General features: G+C 36.5%; 1 long non-coding RNA gene across 2 annotated transcripts in view; it reads right to left on the bottom strand.

Moving 5' to 3' along the window:
• The window catches only part of LOC137224729 (uncharacterized), a 315,621-nt gene that overhangs the window by 81,147 nt on the left and 215,813 nt on the right, over positions 1 to 18,661 (bottom strand). For both annotated transcript variants that reach the window (XR_010943482.1, XR_010943481.1), the window contains one exon: positions 4,677 to 4,841. This is a non-coding gene — a long non-coding RNA (uncharacterized lncRNA). The remainder of the gene's footprint in view (positions 1 to 4,676; positions 4,842 to 18,661) is intronic.

Genomic DNA, 18,661 nt, shown 5'->3' with positions numbered 1-18,661 from the left:
ACAAAATCTCAGTCTAAAGAAAAACGGATCTGAAATACAGGAGAATAAACCAAATCTTCCTATCTTTTGTATCACTCACTGTTTTAAAGGATTTTAAACATATATGCCACTCCTAAATGCCACGCTTAAAACTTGCAAAGTTAATGGATTCATATCCAATTAGGAACATATTTCCTCCCCCAATAAATGTTAATGAAGTTGGTACCAACCTATTCAATGTATTTATAACTCAGGGAAAAAAATAGACAACCTATATTTCAGATTAATATAAAACCCTCTTTTATATTGGCTGTCTCCTTTGTAGCACACTCTCACCTTTACTGAATTCCAGGGTAAATTTATGATATCGATCCATTTCTTTAATTTATAAAACAGTAAAATCCCAAGATCGCCTTCAAACAGAAGGAACACAGTCACAATATGTTTCTATCACACTATGAAGACTGTTAAGACTCCCAATAGGGCACTTTGACTTAAATCCTATAAATTTCCTGCTTAAATTTTCAAACAGGGGAAACCAGGGATGCATATGAGAACATAAACTCACCTTTTGGTGATGGTTTTATACTAGTCTGTATTGCTAAAGGGTATAAAAAGGGCCATAAAGGAACTGGAATTATACTGAACAGGATCTCAGACTCCACAATCTATTTGTAAACACAGACCTCTGGAAAGTGCACAGAGACAGATGGGGAAAATATTTTTAACTCTGTGGGATGGAGGGAGGCACTTAGCAAGCCACCTACCCCGTAAGACCCATTCTGAATGACCAATAAATCTATCTGACAGTTATAAATGAAGCAGGTAGCAAACAGTATCTACGTATGTTAGACACACATCTCATTTTTTTAATTGTTTCATTTCCTACAACATTTAGTATGTAGACAAAACTCATATAAGAGCTAAAAAGAAACTAAATTTTGGAATTTATCCTTCATCTTAAATTCCATCATGAAAGACTTAAGATATATCTTTGTTGATATTCCCTGTCTTTAAGAAGTACAGAAAATGGGAATATGTAGCTAAAATAAGTTGGGGGGTTCCTTTATCTGGATTGAAAAAAACAGTTGTGGCTTCCTTTCTGATTATTCAAGAACAATTTCATCTTAAGGCCTCAAACCCCTCTGCTCTTTTGTTTCACAGATATTGTCATCAAGTTACAGCTGTATTTTTATTAATTTGTCTCCTCCTCCAGAATATTAGTTATTTGATGGTAGAAACTTATTCTAAAAACAGAAGCTGGTACAGAAAAGGCCCTTGATACATTTTTGGTGTATTAATCTGACTGAGGAAAGGCTCAGCACCAAATAAAAATATCTTCAGGTCTATAATTTATAACTATACTTATTTGTTCTCTTTGACAAAATTTATTGGGCATTCATTATATGCCAGAGACTGTCATAGGCACTGGAACACAGCAATAAATACGATAATTAAAAAGGTCCCTTGCCGGGCTTCCCTGGTGGTGCAGTGGTTGAGAGTCCACCTGCCGATGCAGGGGACACGGGTTCGTGCCCCTGTCCACGAGGATCCCACATGCCGCGGAGCGGCTAGGCTGTGAGCCATGGCCGCTGGGCCTGCGCGTCCAGAGCCTGTGCTCCGCAATGGGAGAGGCCACTGCGGTGAGAGGCCCGCGTAGCACCAAAAAAAAAAAAAAAAGGTCCCTTGCCTTTACAGAGCTTACTTCTTTGGGGGTAGCCAATAAGAAAAAAGCATCTGCAAATAAGCAAGACAATGATAAGAAGAGAATAAGTGCCAGGAATATAAAAGGAGTCTAACACACATAGGAATAGTGAGGAGTTCCTACCCTCACAAAACAAAAAAAAACCACTTCTGTTTGAAGAATACGAAAAACTTAGAAAGATAAAAGAGCTGACAGTATCATAAGGGTGTGATAAAAGGCCTTCAACTAGTATTATGTGCTGCCTTGACATCCGAAACCAGGAAAGTCTCAAAACGGCCTAACCTCAAATTCCTCTCCCAACTCTGCTCTTGTGTATAATGTCGCCTAGCTGAACACTCCTTATCAGATGTACCAAAAATAGTTCCTGCTTATCCCTGAATAGCAGGTTTCACTTCCCTGACAGCCCTCGGAATTATTGAAAGTAGCCAATCATAGCTTCCCACAGCAACCAGGGGAACATCACATTTTTACTGCTACAGAGCCTGCTTCCCACAGCCCTTGCTTGTTTTGTTCACGGTGTTCCTGAGTGCAAGCCCTGTGTAGCCTTGGGTGGTGTCGGATGTCTTCCTCCCCCAGGCTGGGAGTTTATGTGATTAATAAACTGCTGTCAGTGTCTCATGTTGAGTGTGGTGTGCTCAGCCATCCCCATAACACTAGGGTGGGAATCCCTCACCACCACCATTGTGACTAGGAGACAATCAAAACAAAGGGTCCTACATTTCCAGCTGGATGTCCCACAAAGAAAGACAGTGTTCTTTGTAATTCCATGCAAAGAGCACTAGCCTTGCACCCAGAAACTCCAAGACAAATCTTTTCACCTCCCTTGAGCCTCACTCAGTTTCCTGAATCAGTAAGATGAGTATGTCCTTAATACTTACTTTGGAGTTAATTTCAAGTGAAAGAATGTTTGAAAAGTTCCCAGGCACATTGTAGATTCCCAAAATGTGTTTGCCTTTCTTACACAATGTCCTTAGTGGTTCATTAGACTTTGGATAAAGAGAGGTTGTCCCATACCCCTGACACCTCAAATGACTTCCCATGGTTATGCCTTTAAATGTACCTTTTCCCCTCTTACCCCTAGTTGTTCCCCCTATCTAAAACCTTCCTAGCTTTTGCCAGGATGAAGTATTCTTTCAATTGTGTTAATACCCATAACACCATGGCACACATTTGACACTTCTGATTCATGAGCATCTATTGCTATTTTTTTCTGTGAGTTCATGTCATCTCCCCAACCAAGAGTCCACTCTTTAACTCCTTTAACATACTGCTTTACATCTCCAAAGTCTTGTACATAAGTAAATAATACATGTCAATAAACTGAGGTGGATGGATCTAGAGTCTGTCATACAGAGTGAAGTAAGTCAGAAAGAGAAAAACAAATACCGTATGCTAACGCATATATATGGAATCAAAAAAAAAAAAAAGGTCATGAAGAACCTAGGGGCAAGACAGGAATAGAGACGCAGACCTACTAGAGAATGGACTTGAGGACACCGGGAGGGGGAAGGGTAAGCTGGGAGAAAGTGAGAGAGTGGCACAGACATATATAATACCAAACGTAAAATAGCTAGCTAGTGGGAAGCAGCCGTATAGCACAGGGAGATCAGCTCGGTGCTTTGTGACCACCTAGAGGGGTGGGATAGGGAGGGAGGGAGGGAGACGCAAGAGGGAAGAGATATGGGAACATATGTATAACTGATTCACTTTGTTATAAAGCAGAAACTAACACACCATTGTAAAGCAATTATACTCCAATAAAGATGTTAAAAAAAATGTCAATAAACTCACAAAACATTTATCATCGTACCTCTCTCTTCCTTTTTGCTTATTCTGGAATAAAAGCACTGGTGAAACAATATTTGGAATTTGCATCAACACAGAGGTTATATGTTATAATAAGGACATGTCTCATAGTGAAAATAGATTTAAACATTCTAAAGTTTTGACATGAGGGTTAAATATATCGAGGGTTGGTTTTGATTATTGGACTCTGGACTCTTAAGGTATTTGTATTTGCACAGGAAATTCAATTTATAAAAGTAGCTAGCAAAACATATGCAGAGCCATTATTTACTTTCTGTAGGCAGGTTCTCAACCATTAAAGCTTTGTTTTTTATAACACTGAAAAACAGGAAGTTTTCCATCTTGGCAAGGTACCACACAGCCCTACAGCAAAGGGATCAACTCCTGAGACTCCTGATTGACTGGATGGATTAAACAGACTTCCTAAAATGCCTCCAAAGCTATCAAAGAAAGAAAGAAATCCTATCAATGATGGGTACACTATCATCTACTCAGCGCTCTTTATAAAACCTTTTATTTACGATGTATTCCACAGCAAAAAAAATTTCTAACCTCTAATTGAAATTGTATTACTGTTTATAAACACATCTATATGAACCCATTTTAGATACTGAATATATCTAAGCAGCTAAAAAATGAAACCCCCGGAGTAACAAAAAGGCAACTGGCTGGCCTGTAGGCATATTTTAGTTGAACAGCATAATGCTTTAAATATTTGAAACCTAATGCTTTCAAAGAGGGCAAGTACTGTCACATTTCCTGAGGACTTTGTTAGTCCCTTCTGTCACACCTGGCTTGATTCCTACCTGTGCCTACATCAACCTGTCTCACCCACAGTGTTTTGAGTCTGCAGAAACATCTTTAAGAGGCAGACAGGTCCTAGAAAAATAACACTGAAAGGGAAAGTCAGATATCCTGGTTGTTAATCATGTCTCTAACTACCTGTGTGACCTTGGGGAAGTCACCATATTTTCCTGGACCTCATTTATGTCAACTGAGAAATTAGAGGCTCAGCTAATTGCTGATGTCACATCCAATATAAGTCCCAAAACATTCCTTATACTTTGTGATTAACTAGAAATTGTTTATCACAAAAACCAAAAAGATGAAAGAAATTACGCTTTTCCACACTAATCAATCATCACTTACATTGCAATTTTATCCGTCTTTGATAATGTCTACTCACCACCAAGCAGTTGTTGGCACACCTTCTGATAATTCTTTTTTAATTATATTTTAACCATCTCAAATCCATCACCAAAATTTTTGAAGTCACTGTGGTATTTGAAAATTCCTTTCATCATTCATTCACCAGTATTTCCTTTTAAAATAATGGAACCACCAGGGTTTTCTTTAAAAGAGAGAGAGAGAAAAATAATGTGTCATATTGTAATATTATGGGAGAGTTTATTGAAATTGTAATGTTACTTTGACACCAGCAGTATACGTTTTATGGAATGATTAGCTTTTAATACATAAAGCGTTTAAATGAGAAGAAACATATTAGACTTGCTTTAAACTTTTAAAAACTTTTTTGAAGTATTTTTAAACTGGCTTTTACATTTTTGAGACCTCAAAGTACAGGTCACAGAGACCTTAAGGTGGCATTCTTAGTGTTCAGGGATGACTCTCCTGCTGGTGCTCAGTGGATGCCAAGTCACCATAAGAAAAGTGCATTGTTGGATGGTGGCCTGAATCACTGGGAGGGACAGATTCAGGACACCTCCTCAAAAGGCCCCTGATAAACTTTTCTACATTTTTTCTTAGGCACATGTTATTATTCAAAACAAATTTCTACAGTAATTGCAAGTATAGTCCCAGTCACTCTCTATTTGATGTAATAGAAATGTTTAAAATTTTAGGATTATAAGTCATTCTATATGCCTAATTTAAAGACTTAGCCAAGGCTTTAAAAACAACTTCAAGATATATTTACATTAAAATGTACCATTTTCTGACAGCTTCAAACACAATTTTATTTTAAATTCAGAACAGAAAGTTCAACTTAAGAATACTGAAGATGGGCTTCCCTGGTGGCGCAGTGGTTGAGAGTCCGCCTGCCGATGCAGGGGACACGGGTTTGTGCCCCGGTCCGGGAAGATCCCACATGCCGCGGAGCAGCTGGGCCCGTGAGCCATGGCCACTGAGCCTGAGCGTCCGGAGCCTGTGCTCTGCAACGGGAGAGGCCACAACAGTGAGAGGCCCGCGTACCGCAAAAAAAAAAAAAAAAAAAAAAAAAATACTGAAGATCTAAATTGCAAGAGTCATTCAGTCCAGAGTTGATTGTCAAAGTGATCTTAATTGGATTTTTATGAAGAAAAGCAGTCCTTATGTTAGAAAATGGAAATAACCTCTTTGTCTCTATAGAAGTCAATCGGTCACAACTGTTATGCAGAACTTTTATGATGGGAATGCTTCTGGATAATTGTAATAACAAATGTAAAGATCCTGTTACTTTCGTTATTTATTTTTCTTTATTTTGCGAATAATACAACCAAATCATGTCCATCAAAAAATTAAATAAATATGCTGAAATGCAAAGATTTAGGAAAGCCCACCACTGCAGAGGGAAAAGGGTATTCCAATAGTGTTTTTCTCAATGACAAGTCTATTTTTTATCAGCTAATAGGACTCTCTCTTTCCTGAGTTAAACAAAAGCCACTAGTTGTGCTATAACAAAGGATTTTATTTCACAATCATTTAATTCTTCTACTTGCTTAACACCTGCTGGTCACAGTGACATAACTCACTTCTAATGAATTTATTTGACTATCCAGTACTCAGTAAAGCATACAACAGGTGCCAATCAATATTTATTTGGGAAACAGACCCTAAAGTGATGACATTATAGAGGAAATGCTTCTTATAGGGTTATAGAAAAACCTCTTGGGGCTAACACATTGAAGAAACTGAGGAGTGAGAAGGCCAAAGAAGAAGGTGCTGTATGGGAAGATGACAAAATTTGCCTTGAGCTAAAATATAAAATAACTCAAATAATAAAATTATAGGAACTTGACAAAGAAACATAGGACAAATTTAACGCAGTTCTTTCCTAGAACATTCGTAAATGGTAACATACCTAAAGAGAGATTATTATTTTGGTTGTTCCCAAAAGAATGCATATCAAAGGCTAAAGTATTTATAGGTTATTCTAATTCTATCATCTTGTGTCTTTTTTTTTTAAACATCTTTATTGGAGTATAATTGCTTTACAATGGTGTGTTAGTTTCTGCTTTATAACAAAGTGAACCAGTTATACATATACATATGTTCCCATATCTCTTCCCTCTTGCATCTCCCTCCCTCCCACCCTCCCTATCCCACCCATCTAGGTGGTCACAAAGCACCAAGCTGATCTCCCTGTGCTATGCAGCTGCTTCCCACTAGCTATGTATTTTACGTTTGGTCATGTATATATGTCCATGCCACTCTCTCACTTTGTCATAGCTTACCCTTCCCCCTCCCCATATCCTCAAGTCCTCTTGTGTCTTTGACAAAGAGGATTCTTAGTTTGGAGTAAGAATGTAAAACATAAAGGAGGTTACATATAAAAAAAATCTATAATCCTAAATTTGAATAGAAAATGTCAATATGAATTCATATGCAGTACTGTAGAATATGTGTGTGTGAGTGAGAGAGAAAGAGTGTGAGTGTAAAATATACTAGTTTTCTCTACTGAAGAAGCCTAGAAAAATAACTACGTTTCCGTAGTGCCCAGATAATGATCTTAAAATATTATTTACTTCTAAGAGAAACTAGCTCTTCTTAGAGAAATGAGTCATTCCAGGTCTGGGGAAGATGAACCTGGAGCATCATTATATTGAATGAAGAAGAAATTAAGACTATTAGGACCATGTCAAAGGACGCAGGTGCTAACTTCAAGAGGCCCCCACTGGCCAATGATGCAGTAATTTGAGCTTCAAAAAGAATAATTTCAATTGAAATAAAGATGTTTTAATCTATGAGTTTAAAATATTTTTTTAAATATATGAATAGGTCATTTTCTGAGGGTAATAGGGAGTCAACTCATTATCTTGAAAACTGACAACTGAAGGAAAAGAATCAAGCATTTATCCTGACTCCTGTATGAACTGTTCTACTAGGTAACCAAATAGGTCAGGGAAAGTATCTATTGTATACACCTAATATTTGAATAAGGAATGATAGAACTAGAATATCACTGTTTGCAACCCCCAGTAAATGAATAGGTCTAGGCACTGAGCATCAGCAGCAAGTAACATCAGGAAAAGAGGGAAAAACAGCATTAAGTGCCTCTTGATGAAAGAAAACACAAAAGTAGCAAACCTGAGTCTGATCAAGCCTCTGAATCCAGCTACTAAGTTTCAGGGAATATGCAGAGCAGAAGAATTTATAGAATTGCAGTCAATGTTTCCCAAAGTTATTCAACAAATAAATTATTATTCAATAAAGAAATTATAAATTTCATTATAAATTTCTTTATAAATTATAAAGAAAAGGAAAAGATGAAAGAACATGTAGATTAAATGAGACTTTATTAAAATCTTAATTTTTTTTATTGTGCAAGATTAAACTATAATGTCAAGGATGAACACTTCAGTGGTAAAACTGTAAGGAAATGGTGACTATAAAACTCAAAAGAGTAGTTACTTTGGGGAGAGGGAAGGGTCTACGACCGGCAGCTGGGAACTGAGGAGCTTCTGCAGTAAGTGGTAAAATTCTAGTTCTTGGTCTGGGTAGTTGTTAAAATGGTGTAGCGCCTTAAAAGAATCCATTAAACCATACATTTGTGTGTTTTTCTGTATGTGTGCTTTAAAACAAAACAGTTTTAAGAAAAGTTTTTCTAGAGTAATTCAATAGCAAGTTTATAGTTTAACAACATGATACTAAAAGTATTCAGAGGAATATTACTTCTCTTAGAAGAAGAAAATAATTCATCATGATGTAATAGGTAAAATAAAGTTCAAATTCTTATTTGCCTTTGAAAGTCATGTAGATATTGTTTATAAAATAAAGTGGTAACCACAAAAATCCAACATCACTGTAAAGACTGGTTAGTCAAAATCATTAACAAGAATGTCGTATTCATTTCCTACTAGGGAACTCTTGGGATTATATTAGACTGTTAATGCTTTTTATTGCTTACTGAACTAAATAATCAGCCTGCAGATAGAATATGGGCCATTTAAAAAATCTTAATAGTTTTGGGCTTCCCTGGTGGCGCAGTGGTTGAGAGTCCGCCTGTCAATGCAGGGGACACGGGTTCGTGCCCCGGTCCGGGAAGATCTCACATGCCGCGGAGCGGCTGAGCCCGTGAGCCATGGCCGCTGAGCCTGCGCGTCCGGAGCCTGTGCTCCGCAACAGGAGAGGCCACAACAGTGAGAGGCCCGCGTACCACACACACAAAAAAATCTTAATAGTTTTATACGGATTAAGAAGGAGGGAAAGCACTTTAACAGTTGAAAAGCGAAATAAATAGGTTAACATAAAAGGAGCTTCTTTTGCTTAAGTTAAATCTATTTTTTAAAATCACATGCTAGAGTATCTCTAACCAAAATAAAGATTAAAAAATAGCTTCTAAACTAACCAATGAGAATTGGAGACTGATAGGAAATACCTATTGTTTTCTATTGGCACAAATACTGGTAAAAAATTTTTGTGGTACTTGTTTAATTTAGAACAGTAAAATCCATAGTTTTTGAAATATTTAAAATTGTTTGAAGCATAATAGACTTTGAAAATAGATATCATATTGTTCAAATTTACACCTGCAACAAAATGACATATTGCATTTCTAGGCTGTTTAAAGAAAATAAATACTAGTTTTCTGAACTTGACTTCATAAGGAGTTTAGTTATTCTAAGCTTTCTATTGATATGAACTAAATAAGTAAGGTGTTTAACTTTATAAGCACAGTCATGGCAGCATTTGGAAAGCACATATGAAGAAAACAGAGCTTACACCACAGATAAAACAAACAGGCAACTTCTAGCCCTTCAGCTAGAAGACCCAATAGGGAAAAATTAAAACATAATAGAAAGAAGCTTGTTTTGAACAAATTACAACTACATAAGATTTATACAGCTTAAATATAATTGGTTTTCTTTGCATCGCAATGTTAATTATGATATAAAAATATATTGAATTCATGATATAAAAATTATGTATATGTGTGTATACATATGTTTACATATGTGTGTATATATATATATATAAAATATATGAAATTTTGGATACATACTGCTTTGAGAATATGGCAGTTTGATTCTGTAATCTTTTCTGAGGCCAATGACATAATTCATTCTAGGGCTTTAATAATTTAAGTTTAAAAGGAATTATTAGTTATTTTGCATGTCACCCAACCTACCATTTTAGATCTTTTTGACATCATACCTGTTACAAAAAGCCTTGTGGTTATCAGTTATCTCACCATCTCTACACACTTCCAGATATCTTTACCTTATCTACTATTCATCTAACGTTCTTCAGTGATTTTCATGCCATTTCCCTGCTCAAGAGTTTAAATTCTTCAATTTGGATTTCAAAAATTTTCACTCATTCTTTCATACATTCATTCAATAAACATCCCAGTGTTCCAGGGACTGACGTCCCAGCATGGACATTGCGATATAAAGATTAATCATACATAGGCATTATTTAAATGGCAACAAAAAAATAGTTAGTGGCAATACCATGTGATGAGGGCTGTGATGGCACAGAGAGTTATACTGTAGGATTGTAAAACATAAGCACCTAGTCCATATTGTGGGGAGGGGCTGGTAGAGGGGTTGGTAAGGATGAAGGCAAATCAAAGGAGGCTTCCTAAAGAAAATGGTGGTATTAGATCAGGGAAGGCCTTGTATATTACACTAAGAAACCATAATTTTATTCTGAATGTTTGGGGAGATCATTGAAAGGTTTTAAACAAAGGAATTATATGATCCACTTTTCTGTTTAGAAAAATCACTAAGGCTGCAATGTGGCCAATGGACTGAAGAAGATCAAGACTAGAGACCAGAAGGCCAGTAAGGAGACTAATGCTGTAATTTAAAGAAGAAATTGTAGAGGCCCGGACAAAGAAAATAGCCATGGGATTAAGAAGAAAAAGAGTCAAAAGATAATTAAAAATAGAATTGTTAGGATTTGGTTGCTGATTAACCGTGGAGGTATGAGAGAAAGCAGATTTTGAACACCGTGCGATTGTAAGGGTTCACTGAGATCGTGAATAGAGGACGAAGCACATACTATTAGGATGAGCATGAACTCAGTTTTGAACACATTGAATTTGAAGTGCCCATGGAATAGCCAAAGGGTAATGTCCAGTAGAAAACCAAATGTCTCACTCTCTCCCTCCCCCCTCCCCCTCCCTTGTAATGGACTACAGATATAGATTTGAGAGTCATGCATATATGGTACCTGAAGCCATGAGACTGGAATAAACTATTATTAAAGTGGGAAAAGTAGAGCCCAAAATGTATACAAACAGTAGTCAGACCAGGGGAAAACCAAGAGACTATGGTAACATATAAGTTCATAGAAATTAGTTTATAATAGTAAGGAGTGACCAACCAAGCTTTAGAGTATAAAAACTGGAAAAAAAAATATGATTATTGATTATCAGTGATTTTGGCAAGAGCCATTTCTAATTGCTTGATTGTAGAGGAAGCCAGGTGGCAATGGATTTTTAAATTTATAGGAAATTAGAATGTAAAACAGCAAATGTCAACATTCTCAGTGAAAGAAACAGCAGTAACTGAAGGGATACCAGTGACTGTGTAGAAGAAAGATATTTTTAAGCAGGCTCTATACCTGAGCAGGTAGAGCCAATGGAGAGGGAGAGAGAGATTAAGAGTAGGAGAAAGGCAGCAAATGATTAAGGCTCCTGATAAGTTAAGAGGAAACGGAATTCATAGCTAATGTTGAAACAGTAGCCTTGGAAAGGATGAGTGTTACCTCTTTCACTAAAATTGGAGAAAAGAAGCAAAAAATGAATGTGTATATTAATATGAAGATTAATATTAATTAATATGGGTTCCTCCTCCCAATACTCTCTCACCAAGGAATGGAAAGAAATTCAAAGGCATGTAGTAAATATTCAGATATGAATTTGGAAAAAGGAATTATTATATGGCATAATCTCATTGTTATACCTTTGGACATGTATTTTTCATGCCAGGATTAGAAAAGCATTCTGATTATTTCTAGCAGGACCTGTGCTTGTGTTCTGACATTACCTTATCTTAGTTCACTCTCATACTCTACAGTGAAGCCATCTGGAGCTTTCTACAAATAGAAGAGGTAGCAGATAAATAGGGAATGGCTATATTTAAGTTTCTTCCTTGAAGTATATCCTGCGATACTTGACTTTGTTCCCTCCAACATACTAAAACTGAAACATTCACAATGGCCTGAAACTGGTTGACTGAATAGGTTGTATTCAATTTTTAAATGGCCACAGTGCATCTTTTCTTGGAAGATTCTTTTTTTATTCTTATGTCAATATTTAATTAAATAGGATAGAGACTTTCAATTCTAGTTAAGATGGAATAAACACACTTCATCCTGTCTTTTTCTCTGAATGCAGCTATAAAACTTAAACAGAATGCATGGAACATCTTCAGGCTCTGAAAAGTAAATAGTACCAGACACATTGGGGAAGAATGCCAAAATAGAAGTACCTTCAAACTGGCAGTGAATTTACCTTATTCTCCCCTAATAGTAACTACCAGTCTGAACTCAACACAATTTGAACATGAAGTGGACATGGGCACAGACAGGGAAGAAGCTAAAAGAAGCTCTCCAATTCTGGTACAAAGAAAAGAAAATGAGTCTCTTAATTCTAAGAGAGGGTGAGGAAATTTTCCCATATTTTTATTTTTCCCTCTTCTCCCCATTCTCTGGAACTTAAGTGGCAGCAATGACAGTGGTACATATGGAGGTTTGCAGTAGCCTAAAACTCTGATGGAAAAGAACCTTCCTCTACTATCTGAGGAATGTGCATGGGGAGAACTTCCTTTATTGTTTTCTTTCCTGTCATTGCAAGAAATGGGCACAGTCATGAAAAGTACAGAGCAGAGTAAATGAAGTACCAGCTTTCTAGTGACAGAACCAAAAAGAGAAGTCTCGGAGAACCAGAAGAAACTGTGAAAAGGGTGGAGCCAGGGAAAGGGGAGCCCAAGGGGAGAGAAATCCAAAAAGCTCTTTATGAATGAGGCTTAATCTTGAGCTTTTCACATCTGAATCTGATGCTATTCAGGACACCAAAAACCTGAAAACTTAACATAAAGACCATCGCTCAAGTTCCAGATTGGCAAATGGGTGACACACACCAAAGACAAATCCAAATAACACTGAAAAATCTTTAAGAACAGAACTTATATTGAAACTGCCATCCACAGAGACTGGGTGGAACCTGTGGCTTAAACTGAATTAGGTCAAGAGTCCGCAAAACAAAAACGTCAACATTTTATGTAGGATTAAAATTAGACCTAAAATCCGGTAACAGTATTCAAAATATCCAAGATACAATCAAAAACTACTTGGCATGTAAGGATCAGGAAAATCTCAACTTGCTTGAGAAAAGTGAATCATCAGACAACAACACAGGGATGAGACAAATGTTGAAATAATATAACAAACACTTTAAATCACCTATTATAATCATACTCCAAGAGGTAAGGATGAACCCTTTAAGCAAATAGAAAGTCTCAGCAAAGAAATAAAAGAAATAAAGGAGAGACAAAGGGGAATTTTAGAACTGAAAATTACAATAACATATAAAACACCCAATTGATGGGCTCAATAGCAGATGGATATGACAGAAGAAAGAATCACTGAACTTTGAAAATAGATCAGTAAAAAGTATTAAATCTGAAAACAAACATAAAAACATTATAAGAAAGGAACGGTCACAGGGACTGTTGGACCTTACCAAAAAGTAAAACATTTGTGTTATTGAAACCTGATAAGGAGACAAGGTAGAGTATAATGCAAAAAAAATTTTTGATGAAATAATGATTGAAAACTTCCTAAATTTAGCGAAAGACGTAAAGCTACAGATTCCAGAATCATAGTACACCACAACAGGATAAAAACAAATCCACAATCGTATACATCATAATTACTGAAGGCAAAGAAAAAAACCTTGAATAAAATCAAAGAAAAGTGACAGAATAATGATAGGGGAATAAGGATTCAAGTGGCTTCAGAGTTCACATCACAAATAGTGGTGATCAGAAGGAAGTGAAACAATGTTTTTAAAGTGCTGAAAAAGATGAACTATCAACCCAGAATTCTATATACATCAAAAATATCCATCAGGAATAAATGGGAAGTAAAGGAAAACTAAGATTTTGTTGCCATATGACCTGCTTTAAAACACTTGCTAAAGAATTCATTTCAGGCCTAAGGGATAGGATACCAGAAATGTACTTGTAGCATCAAAAAAGAAATGAGAACAAATGGTATGTATCTGGGTAAACAGACTATCCTTCTATTGAATTCTTTCAAATATGAATAAAAGTTGAAAGCAAAAAAAATTACAACTGGTTTGAAAAGGTTTTTAATATGTAGGTGTAACACAAAGAATAACTCCAACATGGGGGGGGGAGATAAAGTCTTTATCTTTACTACAGTAAGGTTTCTATATTCCATGTTAAATAGTAAAATATTTATTCTAAGTAGACAGTAAAAATTAAGTATTTATACTGTAATCCCTAGGGCACCCACTAAAAATATATATAAAAATAAAAATAGTCAAAATATAATAGACACATTTAAATGGAATAGTAAAAAACATGTTCAGAATAACCCAATAGGAGGTAATGAAGGGGAAACAGAGGAATTGAACAAAATAAAGTGACAGACAAAATTCCAAACAAATAAAATTACATTAAATGCACATAGCCAGAGTACATGTAAATGTCAAGGAGAGACGTTGGAAGAATGATTTTTTAAAAATGATCCAACTATATGCTATCTACAAGAAATTTACTTCAACTGTAATGACAGAGGTAAGTTAAAAGTACAAGGATGGGGAAAGAGATACCATGCATGCCATACACACTCAAAGGAAAGCAGAGTGTTTAGGTTAATATCAGATAGAGTTCACCTTGCAACAAAGAAAATTACTAAGGACAAAGATGAACATTACAAAATGAAGAAGAGTCAATTCACCAAGAAGACACAACAATCTTAAAGTGAGTATATGTGAAAACAGAGCTTAAAAATACTTGAAGCACCCATTGTCATCACTTGTATTCAACATAGTTTTGGAAGTCCTAGACACAGCAATCAGAGAAGAAACAGAAATAAAAGGAATCCAAATTGGAAAAGTAAAACTGTCACTGTTTGCTGTTGACATGATACTATACATAGAAAATCCTCAAAAGACAAAAGAGAAGCCTCAATGAGATGGAAGGAGGGGTGCAATCTTGATAAAATCAAATCCCATTACCACTGGGTGGGCAAATCACAAACTGGAAAACAATTATACCATAGAAGTCCACCCACTTCAGTGAAGGTTCTGAGCCTGACGTCAGACTTCCCAACCTGGGGGTCTGGCAATGGGAGGAGGAATTACCAGAGAATCAGACTTTGAAAGCTAGTGGGATTTGACTGCAGGACTTCAATAGGACTGAAGGAAACAGAGACTCCACTCTTGGAGGGCACACACAAAGTAGTGTGTGCACCAGGACCCAGGAGGAAGGAGCAGTGACCCCATAGGAGACTGAACCAGACCTACTGCTAGTGTTGGAGCATCTTCTGCAGAGGTAGGGTGTGACTGTAGCTCACCACAGGGACAAGGACACTAGCAGCAGAAGTTCTGGGAAGTACTCCTTGGCATGAGCCCTCCCAGAATCCACCATTAGCCCCACCAAAGAGCCTGTAGGCTACAGTACTGGGTCTCCTCAGGCCAAACAACCACAGGGAGGGAACTCAGCCCCTCACATCAGCAGACAAGCGGATTAAAGTTTTACTGAGCTCTGCCGACCAGAGTAACACCCAGCTCTACCCACCACCATTCCCTCCCATCAGGAGACTTGCACAAGCCTCTCAGAGAGCTTCATCCACCAGAGGGCAGACAGCAGAAGCAAGAACTACAGTCCTGCAGGCTGCAGAACAAACACCACAATCACAGAAAGATAGACAAAATGAAAAGGCAGAGGACTATGTCCCAGATGAAGGAACAAGATAAAACCCCAGAAAAATAACTAAATGAAGTGGAGATAGGCAATCTTCCAGAAAAATAATTCACAATAATGATAGTGAAGATGATCCAGGACCTCGGAAAAAAATGAGAGGCAAAGATTAAGAAATGTTTCACAAAGACCTAGAAGAAATAAATAACAAACATAGATGAACAATAAAATAAATGAAATGAAAAATACACTAGAAGGAATCAAGAGCAGAATAATTGAGGCAGAAGAATGGATAAGTGACCTGGAAGACGGAATGGTGGAAATCACTGCCATGGAACAGAATAAAGAAAACAGAGAAAAGAGAAATGAAGACAGCTGAAGAGACCTCTGGGACAATATCAAATGCACAAACATTCACATTATAGGGGTCCCAGAAGGAGAAGAGAGAAAGAAAGGACCCAAGAAAATATTTCAAGAGATTATAGTCGAAACCTTCCTTAACATGGTAAAGGAAATAGCCACCAAAGTCCAGGAAGTGCAGAGAGTCCCAGGAAGGATAAACCCAAGGAGCAACATGCTAAGACACATAGTAATCAAACTGACAAAACTTAAACACAAAGAAAAATTATTAAAAGCAACAAGGGAAAAACAACAAACATCATACAAGGAAACTCCCATAAGGTTAACAGCTGATTTCTCAGCAGAAACTCTGCAAGCCAGAAGGCAGTGGCATGATGTATTTAAAGTGATGAAAGGGAATAAGCTACAACCAAGATTACTCTACCCATCAAGGATCTTATTCAGAGTCAATGGAGAAATCAAAAGCTTTAAAGACAAGCAAAAGCTAAGAGAATTCAGCACGACCAAACCAGCTCTACAACAAATGCTAAAGGAACTTCTCTAAATGGGAAAAACAAGAGAAGAAAAGAACCTACAAAAACAAACCCAAAACAATTAAGAAAATGATAATAGGAACATACATATCGATAATTACCTTATATGTGAATGGATTAAATGCTCCAACCAAAAGACACAGACTGGCTGAATGGATACAAGAAGAAGATGCGGTCTACAAGAGACCCACTTCAGACCTAGGGAAGTGGGTACAGAGTGAAAGTGAGAGGATGCAAAAAGATATTCCATGCAAATGGAAATCAAAAGAAAGCTGGAGTAGCAATACTCATATCAGATAAGATAGACTTTAAAATAAACAGTGCTACAAAAGACAAGGAAGGACACTACATAATGATCATGGGATCAATCCAGGAAGATATAACAATTATAAATGTTTATGCACTCAACATAGGAGCACCTCAATACATAAGTCAAATGCTAACAACCATGAAAGGGGAAGTTGACAGTAACAAAATAATAGTCGGGAACATTAACATCTTGCTTACACCAATGGACAGATCATTGAGACAGAAAATTAATAAGGAAACACAAGCTTTAAATGACACAATAGACCAGATAGATTTATAGGGCATTTATAGGGCATTCCGTCTGTAAACAGCAAATTACACTTTCTTCCCAAGTGCACACAGAACATTCTCCAGGATAGATCACATCTTGGGAACAAATCAAACCTCAGTAAATTTAAGAAAATTGAAATCATATCAAGCATCTATTCAACCACAATGCTATGAGATTAGAAATAAATTACGGGAAAAAAACTGTAAAAACCACAAACAAATGGAAGCTAAACACTATGCTACTATATAACCAAGAGATCACTGAAGAAATCAAAGAAGAAATCAAAAAATACCTAGAGAAAAATGACAATGAAAACATTATGATCCAAAACCTATGGAATGCAGCAAAAGCAGTTCTAAGAGGGAAGTTTATAGCAATACAATCCTACTCAATGAACAAGAAAAACTTCAAATAAACAATCTAACCTTACACCTAAAAGAACAGTAGAAAGAGGAACAAACAAAACCCAAAGTTAGCAGCAGGAAAGAAATCATAAAGATCAGCAGAAATAAATGAACTAGAAACAAAGAAAACAATAGCAAAGATAAATAAAATTAAAAGATGGTTCTCTGAGAAGATAAAAAAATTTGATAAACTTTTAGCCACACTTATCAAGAAAAAGAGAGAGAGGACTCAAATCAATATAATTAGAAAAGAAAAATGAGAAGTTACAACAGACACCACAGAAATACAAATAAGAGACTACTATAAGGCAACTCGATGCCAATAAAATGGTCAACCTGGAAGAAATGGACAAATTCTTAGAAAGGTATAACTTTTATAGAATGAACCAGGAAGAAACAGAAATTATGAACAGACCAATCCAGGTAATGAAATTGAAACTGTGATTAAAAATCTTCTGGGCTTCCCTGGTGGCACAGTGGTTGAGAGTCTGCCTGCTGATGTAGGGGACACAGGGAATGCAAGGATTCTTCAATATACGCAACTCAATCAATGTGATAAACCATATTAACATTTTGAAGGAGAAAAACCATATGATCATCTCAATAGACGCAGAGAAAGCTTTCGACAAAATTCAACACCAATTTATGGTAAAAACCCTGCAGAAAGTAGGCATAGAGGGAACTTTCCTCAATATAATAAAGGCCATATATGACAAGCCCACAGCAAACATCATCCTCAATGGTAAAAACCTGAAAGCATTTCCACTAAGATCAGGAGCAAGACAAGGTTGCCCACTCTCACCACTCTTATTCAACACAGTTTTGGAAGTTTTAGCCACAGCAATCAGAGAAGAAAAGGAAATAAAAGGAATCCAAATCGGAAAAGAAGAAGTAAAGCTTTCACTGTTTGCAGATGACATGATACTATACATAGAGAATCCTAAAGATACTACCAGAAAACTACTAGAGCTAATCAATGAATTTGGTAAAGTAGCAGGATACAAAATTAATGCACAGAAATATCTGGCATTCCTATATACTAATGATGAAAAATCTGAAAGTGAAATCAAGAAAACACTCCCATTTACCACTGCAACAAAAAGAATAAAATATCTAGGAATAAACCTACCTAAGGAGACAAAAGACCTGTATGCAGAAAATTATGACACTGATGA

The sequence above is a fragment of the Pseudorca crassidens genome, chromosome 5, assembly GCF_039906515.1.
Source record: "Pseudorca crassidens isolate mPseCra1 chromosome 5, mPseCra1.hap1, whole genome shotgun sequence".
Taxonomy (NCBI): domain Eukaryota; kingdom Metazoa; phylum Chordata; class Mammalia; order Artiodactyla; family Delphinidae; genus Pseudorca; species Pseudorca crassidens.
The sequence above is the reverse complement of the archived record's forward strand: the minus strand, read 5'-3'. Positions and strand labels throughout refer to the sequence as shown.